The sequence below is a fragment of the Mirounga leonina genome, unplaced genomic scaffold (assembly GCF_011800145.1).
Source record: "Mirounga leonina isolate KUSES-001 unplaced genomic scaffold, KU_Mleo_1.0 Mir_173, whole genome shotgun sequence".
Lineage (NCBI taxonomy): Eukaryota > Metazoa > Chordata > Mammalia > Carnivora > Phocidae > Mirounga > Mirounga leonina.
In genome coordinates, this window is record NW_023270447.1 from 17,553,254 (window position 1) to 17,567,388 (window position 14,135).

The 14,135-nt window shown below is 42.1% G+C and overlaps 1 long non-coding RNA gene across 2 annotated transcripts in view; it reads left to right on the top strand.

Moving 5' to 3' along the window:
* Positions 1 to 588: 588 nt before the first annotated feature.
* Positions 589 to 14,135, top strand: part of LOC118019143 — a 69,880-nt gene continuing 56,333 nt past the window's right edge. The window contains exons 1-5 of one of the 2 annotated variants that reach the window (XR_004681584.1): positions 589 to 680; positions 1,328 to 1,450; positions 3,038 to 3,084; positions 3,232 to 3,431; positions 6,550 to 7,050. This is a non-coding gene — a long non-coding RNA (uncharacterized LOC118019143). Of the gene's footprint in view, positions 681 to 1,327; positions 1,451 to 3,037; positions 3,085 to 3,231; positions 3,432 to 6,549; positions 7,051 to 14,135 lie in introns of those variants that run through there. The other variant, XR_004681583.1, reaches the window with a different exon arrangement.

A 14,135-nucleotide genomic window follows, 5' to 3' on the forward strand; every position in this document is an offset into this window, starting at 1 on the left:
TAGATGTACTCTAGAACTAAAGATGTAACAAAACCACTTCAGTTTACTACTCCTGGGTAAACTGTTTTGAGAACATTTCCAAGAGCCTTTAAGAAAGATGTCTATTTCCACATCTCTGATTTATGTTAAACTATCCGCCCAATGCAAAACAGACCCTCTCTCTCCCTCCTAGTCTGGCCTGCTTCCCAGCTGTTCACATTCCCTACGGGATTGTCAGAAGCTCCACACGCTGTGCGGGCGCTGGAGGAAAGTAAATAGTTTAGCCAGGCAGGCACCCCACCCACCATTTTATTTTCCTAAATCACTCCTTTAGCTAATATTTCAGGGACAGACACGCGACGCATCTGGCTCCAACCAAATATTTTCAGTCAGTCAGATTCCAAGGTAAATATTTGCCACTTTGATTGCAGCAACAGTGGTAGCGGGAAACAAGGAGCCACTTATCAACCTTCAATCAGGGCCCGCCTGGCACTTCGGTGACGTGACCTGCCCCCTCCGCGTGAGCCCCTGCGCGGGTCCCGCCTCCGCGCTTCCGGTCTTGCGGTGACGTGACCTGCCCCCTCCCCGTGAGCCCCCGCGCGGGTCCCGCCTCCGCGCTTCCGGTCTTGCGGTCTTGCGCCCTTGGTGTTGAGACGCTCTGAGGCCTGGGTGTCTTCGAGGCGAAGCCTTGGTAAAGTCAGGTAATGGGATTGCTGAGCTGCTTCCTTAGCCAGATCCTTTCATTTTTAGCAGGTGCTGTCTTTCCCTCTCTTCACGACTGACTTGTCAAAAGGGTGTTGGTTGTGGACGAGAAACACCAGGGAAGGGTTAAGGAAGTCGCCTAGACGTGTGATTGGGGCGGAAGATGTCCCGCTGAAGCCTGTACCTATCACTTCAATTGCGTCCTTAATAGAGGTGTTTTTGTTTTTTTTTTTTTAATTAGAAAGTGCCCGAGCATGAAGGGGCGGGGGTAGAGGGAGAAGCCGACTCCCCACTGAGCAGGGAGCCTCATGGGGGTTCAGCACCCCAAGATCATGACCTTAGCAGACGCTTAACTGACTGAGCCACCCAGGTGCCCCAAGAGACGCTTAACATTGGCCCAGAGTTTTTGAGCTACAATAAATAAACTGCCCAGGGCTTTTGTCTTACGTCCTTTGCACTTCTGTGAGAATGAATGTATTAGTGTTTTTCTTATGCATGCATATTTTATGCAGGAAGAATAATAAAGAGGGATGAAGACACAGGAAAATAGCAGGTGGGGTGGTTTTGCCTTATTCTGTGGCAGGGTTTTTAACCTTTTTGGAGTCCTTCTGAGACTATGAAAATTAAAGACCCTTTGTTTTCCCAGGAAAGGATATGTGAACACAGTATTTTGCCTATGACCAGAGGAGATTCATGGATCCCCAGAACCCATCTGCAGACTCCTATGGGGGGAGCCACGGACCCAAGATTAGGAAACCGTGGATTTTAGGTACATCATGCCCTTGTGACCTGCACCCGACATTCCTTGTCTTGCCCAGGCAGGACTAGGGTGAAAAAAGTCAGGCACTCGCCTTGGGCACAAAATTTAAGGGGGCATCAAAAAGTTCAGAAATCAAGATAAAGTTTTAGTGCAGTATTTTAAAGGATAAAATCTGCAAACTATGGCTGTGACTTGTCAATCTTTTTTTGTAAAAAAAATTTTATTGGAACCAGGGCCAGGATTAGAGCAAGATGGGTGAGGCAGGGTTGTACAAATGCAGGTCCAGATTCTGTCTTTATTTTGAAGTTTTTATATTTTGTATTTTGTTCAGTTTTTTATCTTTATTTATTTTTTTTAAATTTTATTTATTTTTTTGACAGAGAGGGAGAGCGAGCAAAAGTAGGGGGAGCGGCAGGCAGAGGGAGAAGTAGGCTTGCCGCTGAGCAGGGAGCCCGACTCAGGGCTCGATCCCAGGACCCTGGGATCATGACCTGAGCCGAAGGCAGTCGCTTAACGACTGAGCCACCCAGGTGCCCCTCAATTTTTTATTTTTAAATAGTGCATTAAAATACTGTTTTGAATACTGAGTTTTTTTTGACCCCCTCTTCTTTAATTTTGCACCTGGCACTAGTGTCTCCTTTGCTTACCCTCAGTCCTGCTTGTGTCCGGGATGCTGTTCAAGTACAAACCAAGTGTACGTGATCACTTGCCCTGTGCTAGGCCCTGAGCTCCCAGATTTCCAGAAAGGAGGGGTAGTGGGAAAAACTCTGATCTGTCAAAAGGGTTGATGTGTAGTCCTGGCTCTGTCATGTCCTGCTGGATGACCTTGGCCAGTGAACTTAGCTTTTCTGAGCCTCTTCTTAATTGCAGAATGAGAGGGTGAGACTGGGTACTTTCCAGTTCTGGCAGTCTGTGGTCCTAGGACTTTGAAAAAGGCAGCTAAGCCAAATTGTTCTCTAGAAAACAGAGTCCTCAATGAGCACCCAGTTCCACATCCCAGTCCTCTGGGTTCTCTTGATTTGCCTTCTTGATGGAGGGATTTTGCATTCTACAGACTTTCATTTGTCTCCGTGTGAGGGCCCAGACCATCAAATCTCTTCAACTTGAGTACTGATTGGTAGAGTCAAAGATCTTGAGAGCTGATGAGAGTAAAGTGCAGAGAGATGATTTAGTTTTAAGGAAAATGAGGCTCAAATAGGTGAAGTCAGTTGGCCAAGGTGGCACAGTGTCAGATTTAGAACTAAAACCCCAGTGCCTGATTGCCATCAGGTGGGATATAATGCATGCCTTTCTACTTCTCTCCAGAGAATTTCCTAAAAGTACTTTCATAAAAGTACTTTCCTAAAAGTACTTTAGAATTTCCTAAAAGTACACTCATAATATTCTCTCTGATTCCTGTGTTTTATTAGTTTCCTTGTTATGATGCTGCTCCTAGAGCTGGGGGATTGGGAGCCAAAATTCTTGATCAATGTCTTATCCTTAGGTCTTCTTCCCTCTCCCAGACTCATCTTGGATTTAACTTCTGTGGGGATTTTTTAAACTGCTACAAGGCATATAATCTTAGAAAGCTAACTTCCTCTGTGTTTCTTTTGAAAGATATTTTTAAAACTGGAGAGAACAAGTGATGCATAACAATCTGTAAGGTATGTACTGTTATTATTGTTATTTTACTAATGAAGAAATTGAGGCACCGAGGGCTAATTAACTTGCCCCAAATCTCGCAGTTAGGTATCAGAACCAGGATTCAAATCCAGGCATCCTGACTCCAGGGTCTGTGCTTTTTTAACTAGACACTGTGTGGCTTCTCTTGTGGACCATTTCACCTGAGCTTGAACAATTCAAAGGACGGAAAGCTATCTCAGGAGATCCTAGTTCTGTTGCTGGGCAACCTCTTCTATTGGAATGTCTTCCTTCTATTTGTTGGAACAAGCTATATAACAAGACAGTTATCCAAAATGGTTTTCTGTTGTCTGAATAAGAAGATAAAAAGGTGAGTGAAGAACACAGAGTAAAATCTCGCAATCTATCCTGGTCTCCACCAAACATTCCTGACCCACTCACTTCCAGTTATGTGGGCTTCCTGAAAAAACACAAAGTTCCCTCTTTCAGTTTTGTGTCTATTGAAAGTAAAATCCCCATCCTATGTGTTTATACCTTGTTCTGAGAAAGATTTAGTTTGGCCCACATGGGTTAGAAAGTATGATTAAGTAGCATAAATTAAAATTGTATGACACGATCCAGCAATTTCACTTTTAGGTATTTTTCCTTTAGAAATTGTTACAGGAGCTTACCAGGATAAATATTCAAGGGATTTTATTTCATTTTTGTAATTGCACAAAAATTGTAGGCAATTTAGATGTGCACCAATAAGGAAATGGCTAAATAAATAATAAATTAATGAAGTTGTGAGAGGATTTCAATGTAAAATTGAACTGGAGGATATGAATTGGAGACCCTCATGCATGCTCCCTCAGAAGAATGGAATTTAACTGAGAGACTGATTTCTTGTAAATGCCTGATTTACAGAAGATCAAGGCTTCTCTCCTGACCAAAGAACATCCACCAAGAATCTCTCCCTGGCAGGCCTTATCCCTCTTTGCACTCCTTACTCATAAGTACAGCCTGCCCCAAATCCTCGAAGGACTCACCTGTAGCCTGATACAGCATGTTTCCCAAATTGCAGTTCCCTTTGCAATTCCCAAATACTCAAATTTCTGGTAATTTGAACTTGCCTCAGTTTACCTCCTTGTTTAGGTTGATAGAGTACCTTTTAACTATTTTCAGTGTATGGTATTAAAATTGGTGCTTGATGGCATATCATCTCCATTGTTATCCCAGTGGTAATACAGCAATTTAAAGAAATAAACATGGGGTGCCTGGGTGGCTCAGTCGGTTGGGCATCTACCTTCGGCTCAGGTCATGGTCCGAGGGTCCTGGGGTCGAGCCCTGAGTTGGGCTCCCTGCTTAGTGGGGAGTCTGCTTCTCTCTCTGCCTCTCCTCCCTGGCTTGTGCTCTCTCTATTGCTCACTCACTCTCTCTTAAATAAATAAACGGAATCTTAAAAAAAAAAACAATACTTTTTTTCTCATTCAAAAGGTTATTGAAGAAAATATGGAAAATAATAAAATGTAAAGAAGGAAACAAAGAACCTATAATCCTACACCCTAAAGATAACCACTGTGAACCTTTAAATTTATTTCTTTCCCATCTTTTTTTTAGGTGCAGTACTTTTTTAGTAGATTTTTTGTGATAAAATATATATAATATAAAATATATTATTTTAAACATATTTAAGTGTACAATTCAGTGGCATTAAGTACATTCACATTATTGTGCATCTATCATGACTATCCATTTCCAGAAATTTTTCATCATCCCAAACTGAACTCCGTTTCAATCAACAATAACTCCCCCATTATTCTCTCCCCCAGCTCCTGGTAACCACTATTCTACTTTTTTTTTTTTTCACTATTCTACTTTCTATCTCTGGATTTTGCTACTCTAGTTACCTCATGTAAGTGAAACCATACAATATTAATCCTTTTGTTTTTGGCTTATTTCACTTAGCATTATATTTTTAAGGTTCACTCACATAGTAGCATGTTTAAGAATTTCCTTGTTTAAGGGCTGAATAATAGTCCATTGTAAGTTGTTGAGTATTAAATGAGATAATAAATGTGAAGCATTTAAGAGCAGCACAGAGTACTACAAACAAACACATTTTGTTTATTTATTCATTGATGGACATTTGGATAATTTCTACCTTTTGGCTATTGTGAATAATGGTTATGAACATAGTGTACAAATATCTGTTCCTGATTTCAGTTCTTTTGGATATATACCTAGAAGTGGAATTGCTGGTTCATATGCTAATCCTATGCTTAATGCTTGAGGACTACCATACTATTTTCCACAGCAGCAGCACCATTTTAAATTCCTATTTGCAGTGCATAAAGGTTCTGATTTCTCTGCATCCTTGACAACATTTGTTATTTACCATTTGCAAAAAATAATCTTTATCCTAATGGGTGTGAAGTGGTATGTCATTATGGTTTTGATTTGCATTTCCCTAGTGATTAGTGATGTTTAGCACCTTTTCTCAAGCCTCTTGGACATTGTTTATGTTCTTTGGAGAAATAGCTATTCAAGCCTTTTGCCCACTTTTTGACTGGGTTTTTTGGTATTAAGTTGTAAGAGGTTTTATATGTTCCCAATATCAGTCCCTTATCAGGTATGTGATTTGCAAATATTTTCTTCCATTTTGTAGAGAAAAGTGCCTTTTCTTTCTATCAGTAGTGTCCTTTGATGCACAAAAGTTTTTCATTTTGAAGAAGTCTAATTTATTTTTTCTTTTGTTGTTTGAGCTTTTGGTGTCATATCCAAGAAATCATTGCCAAATCTACCGTCATGAAACTTTTCCCTATATTTTCTTCTAAGAATTTTTAGGTTTCACATTTAGGTCTTTGATCCATTTTGAGTGAATTTTTGTGTATGGTGTAAGATAAGAGTTCAATTTCAATCTTTTGCATGTGGATATCCAGTTTTCCCAGCACCATTTGTTGAAAAGACTTTCCTTTCTCTGTGTTTTTATGTTTTAGTGCTTTTTTGATTCCAGACTTACTCCTTTTGGAGCCCAGGCTGCTCCTCTGGGTTGTCCTCACCCTCACTGGTTTGTACCCTCAAGGGATTGTAAAGTTATTTGACTGGGAACGAAGAGAAGATATAATGAACGTGAATCTAGTGCAGAAGCATGGTGGCCCAGCAGAGCCTAGTGAAAGTGATAGTTGATATATTGCATATAGTGATCTTGCTGTAACCTTGGCTAAACCTATTTCATTTGTTGTGAAATGGGAATAGTGATAAGAAGACCCACCTTATTTTGTCAAATGATAGCATAAATCCTGGAATATTATTATGGCTAATAGCCATTATTGTGGTTAATGTTTATGAAGAAAGTACTCTGTGCTGCTCTTAAATGCTTCACATTTATTATCTCATTTAATACTCAAAATAGTCTTATGAGGTCGGTGCTATCATTTTCACTGTTTTACCATCTCTGAGCTTCTTTTGTTGTCTGTAAAGTGACAAAAATTGTATCTTCCTTGCAGAACTATCAGGAGGATTAAACGAGAGAGTGAAAATAGAGGGCCTCGCAAAGAATACGCACATAGTAGATGCCTAACAGATGGTAGCTGCTTTCCCTCAGTCCAGGAAGTGATTCCAGTAAGCACAAACTATATTAGATGAGGATTCTGCTTTGTTCTAACAATCTTGAATTTCCTGATACTTCCCCTTCAAGGTAAATTATAATGATTATACTGGTCAGATAGGGAAGTCTGATACCATTGATTTATGATACAGGAATATATTCTAGTTACCTACCTGCAAGGCTGAAGTAAAGAGACTTGTTTATTATCAGACGCTAGGAAGACTTCTGTAGACACTCATCTAGGGAATGAACAAGCACAACAGCCCTGGAAACAGCTGGCTATGTATTGTGCGCCAATAGATTAGTGATGTTTTAACACTCATCATTTTGACTGATAAAGTGTCATTTCCCTAAATCTTTCTTCATTTCACTACCTTTTCCCACCTCCTTTATTTATCTTTTTTTTTTTTTTTTCCATCCCTTGTGGTATTTATTTGGTAGAAAAATAAGGTGGGGGCGCCTGGGTGGCTCAGTTGGTTAAGAGACTGCCTTCAGCTCAGGTCTTGATCCTGGAGTCCCGGGATCAAGTCCCGCATCGGGCTCCCTGCTCAGCAGGGAGTCTGCTTCTCCCTCTGACCCTCCCCCCTCTCATGCTCTGTCTCCCATTCTCTCTCTCAAATGAATAAATAAAATCTTTAGGGCGCCTGGGTGGCTCAGTTGGTTAGGCGACTGCCTTCGGCTCAGGTCATGATCCTGGAGTCCCGGGATCGAGTCCCGCATCGGGCTCCCTGCTCGGCAGGGAGTCTGCTTCTCCCTCTGACCCTCCCCCCTCTCATGTGCTCGCTCTCTCTCTCATTCTCTCTGTCTCAAATAAATAAATAAAATCTTAAAAAAAAAAAAAAATCTTTAAAAAAAAAGAAAAATAAGGTGGAAGGCACAGTGCTTCTGCTTCACACTAACACATTACAAGCTTAGCCAACACAAGCAGTTTTAAAAATAATGAGGACAGTGAAGATGTACAACTGCCTGAGACCAAACTAGAAAAGCAGGGCTTAAATTAGTTAATACATTAATATAGTCCTTAGTGTTGCAGTTATTCTGGGTCATATTTTCTGGATATTATTTAGACATTCATTGGTTAGATCCAGGCCGTACATTTTCTCTTTGGCTGCAGCTAATACGTTAACTGGCAGTGGGATCAAGTCCTGCTCCTCAGTGGCAGCTGGGCCCTCCCTTGGATCCGATCTACAATCCCTTCACTTATTGCTAATTGACTTCCTAATACCCTCCAGCAGCTGTTGTAAACCTTTTCCACTCTCCTCCATCCCTTTAATCTCCCTGCTCTCCACACAGTGGCAGGTGATCGTGCTTCCGCGATCAAGTCTCTTTCCCACTGCCTTTTGGTCCTCTGCCATCTTCACCTCATGCCCAGGATCCCCTTTATCTCTCAGAGCCTGGCTCTTTCATTTACTCCCTCTCTCCTAGCTTCAGTCTTTCCTCTTCTTTTCCCTTCACACACAAACAAGCTCAAGTCTTCTTCAACCCATAAGAAAGCCAACCATATTTCTCTTGAAGTGAATCATGTTCCTTTTTCAGTACTGTTAAGCTCTTAATATTTTTTTCTCATTACAAAAATAATGTAGTAGAAAATTGGGAAGTACAAAAAATCAAACATGTTTCAGACACCCATAATCACACTTGTAGAGGTAACCACCAATGTTAACATTTTGGTTTATATCCTTCCAATCTTATTTCTAAGACTTTGAGATCTACTTAGACTTAGAGGGCATTCTGGATGTTCTCTTTTGTAACTTGACACTTCTCCTGTGTCAGTATTTTTCTAATCATTGCATTAAAATTTCCGTTGTATGGGAGCTCCTGGGTGGCGCAGTTAGTTAAACATCGGACTCTTGGTTTCGGCTCAGGTCATGATCTCAGAGTCGTGATATCGAGCCCCGCGTTGGGCTCAGCTCTCAGTGCGGAGTCTGCTGAAGATTCCCCCTCCCTCTCCCTTTGCTCTTTCCCCCTGTTCTCTCTCTCTAAAATAAAATAAATCTTTTTTTAAAAAAGGTTTTATTTTGTTTATTTGACAGAGAGACAGCGAGAGAGGGAACACAAGCAGGGGGAGTGGGAGAGGGAGAAGCAGGCTTCCCGTGGAGCAGGGAGCCTGCCGCAGGGCTCGATCCCAGGACCCCGGGATCATGACCTGAGCCAAAGGCAGATGCTTAACGACTGAGCCACCCAGGCACCCTAAAATAAAATAAATCTTAAATTTTCATTGATGGATGCACTTTTATTTATGTAGCCATTTTAAATCACATCATAGGATTATTTCCAATTATTTGCTCTAATGAACATAAGAGTATAACCTTTGTAAATAAATCTCTGCACATAGTCCTGATTATTTCTTTAGTACAAATTTCTGCAGAGAAGTTCCTGAGTGCATATTTTAAGTATTTAGATACATATTTTATTGTAAAATATAAACATTTTTATAAGAGTAGCCAACTGCCATCACTTCAACTTTTAATTCCAGGTTACTGAATTCTAAGCAATCCTCGCTTGTCCACAATCACTGAGGCTGCTCTGTCAGAGGTCAAGGTCAACATCAGTTACTTACCACAAGTCTTCTCAGACCCCATCCTGCCTATTCTCTTTGCAACAACTGTCACTTTCTATCTTTTCCTTTCAAAAATGTTTTTTCCTTCTATTTTACTCGAGTTCTTCTACCTCTCTGGTAACACATTTTCAGGCCTTTCCTGGTTCCTTTTGTTCTGCATGATCTTTTCCTTATTCTCAGCTTACCTCAGATTTTCAACTGTTGAGTTCATGCCAAGGCTACATAGATCTCAGTACAGATCTGACCTGAGTTGGGGTCCGCTGGCCTCTCCATCTCACATCTCCCCACTCTTCCCTGACTGCTTCCTCCTCTCCCCATCCCTACATGTACTTTATGCTTCAGTCATTCTGAACTACTTGCATTTTCTATGCCTTTGATCATTTGGTGCTCTGTGCTTGGAAATTCCTTCTCCTTTTCCTCACCTGATAAAGCTTTACTTCTCTTTCAAGATTCACCTCTTTTGGGAATCTCCATGACAATGCCACTCCTACTCTCTTATGCCTCTTTGCCCTCTGGCCTGGCCAAGTAGACTGACCCTCCTCTAGGCTGCTGCGTTCATGCTTCTCTCCTTGTGCTGGGTGACAGTGGCCTTTTTCTAGGCTCTAAGCTCCTGGAGGGCAGGAATTGTGACTATGTGTATTATTATTATTTTATTTAACAATCATGTGTGTTATGTTTCTTATGTGCCAGGTGCTGTTGTATGTGTTTTATAAATATTAACTCATTTAATCATCTCAGTTTTATGAAGTAGGTACTATTATTATCCCTATTTAATGTCAGAGAAAACCAGTACACAGAGAGACTAGATAACTTGCCCAAGGTCACACAGCTCCTAAGTGGGGATTTGAAGCTGGGTTTGTAGAGTGGCACCAAAGAAGGGCTTAAAGAATAGGGCTTTCTCTGAAGTCAAACATCTATTCAGTGTGATATCCTTTCGTCATTGTGTTTGAAATCTAGCTAACTGTAGGCCTTAATGCTTTCTTACCCATGGCTAATTAACACAGAACCTATGATCTCTGAGCAAGCTTTTTACATCAGAAAACCAGATTTTTAAATGTTCCCTGCTCAGAAAAAGCTAAGTAGGAGTCTGTTCATGTGGTTTACTGGATCATGGAATATGAGAGTTGGAAGGGGGCCTTAAAAATGATTCCCTCTGGCCCTCTAAATTACTAATGGGAAAACTGAGGCCCACTGAGGAGTGTGGCTTCCTCGGGGTCAAAGAGAGAATTAGGGTTGCACCAGGACAGGTGCCTTTCCCAGGATGCCCAGGTGTTTGCTTGTACTGGCCCTTTCCATTTGAGGAGACTTTCTAGAGCTCGGGATGTACTAGGCCAGGCTGAGACTGTAGTGACAAGATTGGGGTCCTACACCACTGAGACTAGAAAGCAAAGGGTAAACGTTGGCTCAGATACAGCCATAAACAGGATGAAGGCTCCATTGCCTATCCCTTCCCCCTAGGATCCCAGGAAACCCAGAGATCTTGTTGGACATGTCAAGGTGACTTTTGAGTCCTCAATTCCTTGACCTCTTAGTATCTGTTTTCTCTCATGGACTTTGTCTCGGTAAAGGTACCACCACCTACACAATTCTAGTCTTGACACCCTTGACTTCTCCTTCTCCCCATTCCCATAGCCACTTCTCTGGTTTAGGATTTCACCACCTGCAGTAGCCTTATAACTGGTCTTTCTGCTTTAGACTTGCCCCATTCTAAGTTGTTCTATGCATTGTAGCCAAAATTAACTGTTTTTACATTTTTTAAAAAAGATATATTTAAATTATAAAATTTATACACACTAGTAACAATTTGAAACAATGTAGTGGGATATAAAGTAAAACTTGGGGGTGCCTGGGTGGCTTAGTTAGTTAAGCCTCTGCCTTCAGCTCAGGTCTTGATCCCAGGACCTGGGATCAAGTCCCGCATCAGGCTCCCTGCTCAGTGGGGAGTCTGTTTTCCCTCTTCCTCTGCCACTCCCCCCAGCTCGTGCTCTCTCTCTTTCAAATAAAATAAATTAAAAATCTTAAAAAAAATAAAGTAAAACCTGAAAGACTCCCATCTCCCATATTTCCAACCTCAATGTAGGTAAACAGTTTGGTGTATATCCATCCCATCAGACTCTTTTCTATGCTTATCCAAACATAACTGGGCATCTCTTATAGGCCACTTTATTTTCCAGAAGCCCAGAACTGCCCATTTCTTTGCACAGTCAAGGCTCTGTGTGCTTTCCTTAATTTGCTAATGCTTTCCCCTCTGCTCTTTCCTCACCTTCCTTCCTCCGGCTGACACCTACTCATCCTTTTAAGACTTATCTAATCTGTCACCACCTCCATGATGCCCCCAGACTCAGTGGGTATGTCCCCTTTTACTTCTAAGTTATTGTGCTGTATTATTATAAGCTCTTCTGTGCTGCTTTCTCCCACTGGAGCAGAGCTTCTTGAGGAAGAGTCTCTGCCTTATTTTCCATGGTATTCCCCCATACTTGGCATAAAACCAGACACAGTGTTCAGTTCACATGACCGAGTGATTGTGACTTATGACTGCTTGAGTCTCCTCAAGTGCAAGTGCCTTGGGTTGGGAGGCAGTTATTCTAAGCAGACAGGACTATGAAGCTTCTCGACAGTCTGTTCGCAGCAAGAATAGGAGACAAAATAGGGTCTGAACAACAAGAGAAAGGATCCAAGAGCGGGGAAAGGAGCCTGGTGGCATCAAGGAAAGGAACTAAAACTTATGAAGAATATTCACATCTAGCACATCATATATGTTATTGTATCTAATCTTCTCAACACTACCATCCCCATTATGCAAATAAGAAAGTTGAGGATCAGGATATAAAGTATCTTGCCCATGGTCACACAGCGAGTAGCAGAGCCAAGGTTCAAATCCAGTTCTGTGTGAGTTCAAAGTCCAAGCTCTGTGCACATTGGTGATCAGGTGGGTATGGTATGGTTAACACTGGCCATTTCCCTAGACCCTTCATGAGTACTTGGAGTCTGGGAGCTTCTGAACAGAGACTCCTAAAGGCCTTCAGCCTCTAGGGAGATGGTGAGTGACAAACCCAACATCCAGATCTTCAGATACTGTGGGCCTTTTCACTTCCATATGTCTTGAAAGGGGTGCTAAGTCTCCAGAGTTTATGCTGGAGGGAGTTAGTTTCTCAGGCTTCTGGAAGAGGCCAGCAAAGGCTTTGGGAAGTCTCACTCAGTCGGCTGTCTCCAGATTTCCCTCAGGCAGCTGTGATTGCCCTTAGTCTTCTCCTAGTCCCTCCCCAGCCCTCCATCAGCTCTAGTTGCTATGTCTTCAGGATCTGGTAGCCAGAGTACACCTATGGGGCAGAGTCATCTCTGGAGGCCTAGCAGCCTGGGGCCCAGCCCTTTATGTCTAAGCTTTGGGTGCTTTTTGGCAGTTGTGGGTTCCTTGAGATTGGGGAGGGCACTGCAGAACAGGGGTGGGGGGCTAAGGGACTGTTGGAGTAAGGAGCTGTGTCCAGGGCTGAGGCTGACTCATGGGATGCTAGTCCTTTAGTCCACAAAAGTTTACTGATATTACCTAGGTTTTGTTTGGTCTTTGAGGGCAGGGATGCCAGATCTGTGCTTTAGGCACACTGAAATACTAGCAGTTCCTGCCTGTGTCCTGTATCTCTTATCCCCAGAGCTTTATACATGCTATTTGCTCTGCCTGGAATGCCTTCCATCTCTCCTTTCCCCTGCCAATTCCTTTTCATTCTTCAGGTCTCAGCTTGCCTGTTGCCTGACTCTGTACCCAAGGCTGGGTAGGGGACATTTGCTGGTTAACTCTTCACTTCCATTTTCCCTCTTTTCTTGCAGGAAGTTCTTGGACTTCCCATTCGGGAAATCCATTCCTCCCCCATAGTTAGCCTCCTAGTTAGTATTACTGACACCCTTCCCTCCAGCTCCAGGCAAGGGTCTGATTGTTAAGCCAATTGTCATGTCTCATTCTACTTATTAACTATGATCAGTTCAGGTATGTAAGAGTATACTCAGAAACAGTGAACCGGGGCGCCTGCGTGGCTCAGTTGTTAAGCCTCTGCCTTCGGCTCAGGTCATAATCTCAGGGTCCTGGGATCGAGCCCCGCATTGGGCTCCCTGCTTGGAAGCCTGCTTCTCCCTCTCCCACTCCCCCTGCTTGTGTTCCCTCTCTCGCTGTGTCTCTCTCTGTCAAATAAATAAATAAAAAATCTTAAAAAAAAAAAGATTAAAAAAAAAAAAAGAAACAGTGAACCAAGGAGAAGCTAGATGCCTTAAGAGTTACCAGAAGAGCCACCTTCTTTTCTAGAAACAGAATGAAAAAGGATGTAGATATGCGGCCTGGCTGTGAGCAACCTAGAACTTAATAGAGAGGCTTAAAGGGGTGACAGTCTGGTGGGAATACAGGCTAGGGAACTTAGCCTCTATCATTAAAAATAGGGTATTTTGGCTCCCATATTTACTCTTTACTCTTCCAACTTTTTCAGGATCTTGGACAAGAAAGAGGGGTGCTATACATGGAGGACCCTTTGGAGCCCCAACAAAATCTTTGCATACACAGACACACATGATCTTTGGGGTCATTTTAATATACTCTTTGGATCATATTCACCTACTTCTTAATAGAAACTAACTTTTAAAATTTATATTACAAGTATTTTCCCATATATTTTCTCTGTGGCCTTAGTGGTACAAAAGTTGTAAAGTTTATAGTCAAATACACCTTTCATATTTTTTTCCATCTGTCACAAATCTATTTAATTCAGGTAGGTGGCAGGATGTTCCACTATGATTAATTAGTCCAGGGACCTGTCAACACTAGGTAGAGAAAAGAAGCCACCATCATTCTTTCAGGAGTAGCCTCCATTGGTGGCCTCATTGTGAGGGGACACTATGGATCCCCAGATGCTGTGGATAGACTCCTTAGGGTTGATCCAGTGTCT